A 1,775-nucleotide genomic window follows, 5' to 3' on the forward strand; every position below is an offset into this window, starting at 1 on the left:
AGCTAATAAATGTCTGGTTGATTGCAATCATTTTCATAAAATGTTCTAACAAAGCAGTGAGAGAAAATGTCTATTCTATGATACACACATTGATCAACGGTGCTGAAATATGGCTACACTGAGAGATACACTTGTGTGTTCCTTCTTGTAGGAAGAAGAAAGAAAAGTAGTAATGCACTTCCTTGTATAGCTATATTTTGATCAAGTAGTGTTGTTCAGTTTCCTGTGTAACTAAACAAGAGCCAAGCATGAGCTGACTACTCCTTGCTCGACAGAACACCATGCATATGAAATATTTATATGAGATACTGTAGTAGAGGCAGAGTTAGGCACAGAGTCGTTGCTGGAGGGGATGCTGAAATATGAAAGATCTGAGGCCTAATGGCACAATACGGTAGAAGCTTTACAGGACGTTGCGTCTTTTGATAAGCTCATGTAATCTTGCTGTTAGACACCTAGTTGTAATTTGGGTAGGTTTAGACTAATAGGATAGGAATGTGTTATGAAATATGATTGGAGCTTATTTAACCTTTTCCGTAACATAAACAATAATTGCTGAGCTGTTTATAACATTCACAATCATTCCAAGGCACATACATTTTAGATAAATAGTGTATAAGGTCTAACCATATATTGTATACGCCAATTTTTGTGTGCAGCATAACATTGAGTGGATCTATCACATACCCTATTACCCACAGGCAGCAGGTTTGATTGAGAGAATGAATGGTTTGCTGAAAGAGCAGTTGAAAAAGTTGTCTGATGGGTTATTGAAGGGGTTGTCTGATGCATTGCAGATTTTGACCAACCGACCTCTTGCTGATGCAGAGACTCCTTTGAAGCGCATGTTGACCCCAGCTTTGCAGATTAAGCCCCATGTGGCCACAAAACACGATTCTGTATTGGGAGACAGCTCCCGGAGCTTTGGCTCCATATCATGCCACACCAGAGCCTGCTGGTCTTGATTTACATGCCTTGAAACTCTATCGATTGCAACCACGAGACATTACCTTGATTGAGACAGGAATTGGAGTTCAAATTCCCCCAGAGCATTTCGGGCTAATCGCCCCTCGATCTGGGCTTGCCCTTAAAGGCATCCAGGTTTTAGGAGGGGTGGTTGATGCTGATTACCAGGGGGAGATCAAGGTTATCCTATTTAACAGTGGAAACAATGATCTGATTGTGCAACCCGGTGACCGTGTTGCCCACATGGTCATCATGCTGGTTTATGGAGGAAATGTCATGAAGGGGACAGCCCCAGCCCTTCTAACTGTGCGAGGAAAGGGTGGGTTCGGATCTACTGACAAGAACCCAGGGGCAAAATTGTGGGTGGAGTCTCCAAACAAACCTCCTGAACCTGCAGAATTGATCGCTAAGGGCAATGATAATATCCTAGTCATCATGAAACCCGGACAGGAAAAGTGGGAAAATGTACTTGCTGAAAAATGTTATTTGCGAGAGTGATTATACCAGTTTGTTTTCTGTTTCTAGATCACAGTATGGCTTGCCGCTGCGATGCTTGCGCTGTGTGGTCGGTGTTTGGGCGTGTCCGGAGGGGTCCGGGAGGGCCCGGGGATGCCGAAGGGGATCAATCTCCCGAGTCGGATGACAGCATTGTTGCAGCAACCAGATAACATCTGAACCTACTTGGCCGGGAATGTGCTGAACACTTCCCACTTCTGTTTGAGAAATCTTCAGAGTACAGCTGATATAATATCCACCTGTCTTGTCACCGTATCTACCCCTGCACATGTGCTCCTACACATCTTCAACCA

The 1,775-nt window shown here is 44.0% G+C and overlaps 1 pseudogene; it reads left to right on the forward strand.

Moving 5' to 3' along the window:
• The first annotated feature begins 876 nt into the window (after window positions 1–876).
• Window positions 877–1,464, forward strand: LOC144784102 (uncharacterized; annotated as a pseudogene).
• Window positions 1,465–1,775: the final 311 nt, after the last annotated feature.

This window comes from Lissotriton helveticus, chromosome 10, assembly GCF_964261635.1.
Source record: "Lissotriton helveticus chromosome 10, aLisHel1.1, whole genome shotgun sequence".
In the NCBI taxonomy this organism is placed as follows: Eukaryota; Metazoa; Chordata; class Amphibia; order Caudata; family Salamandridae; genus Lissotriton; species Lissotriton helveticus.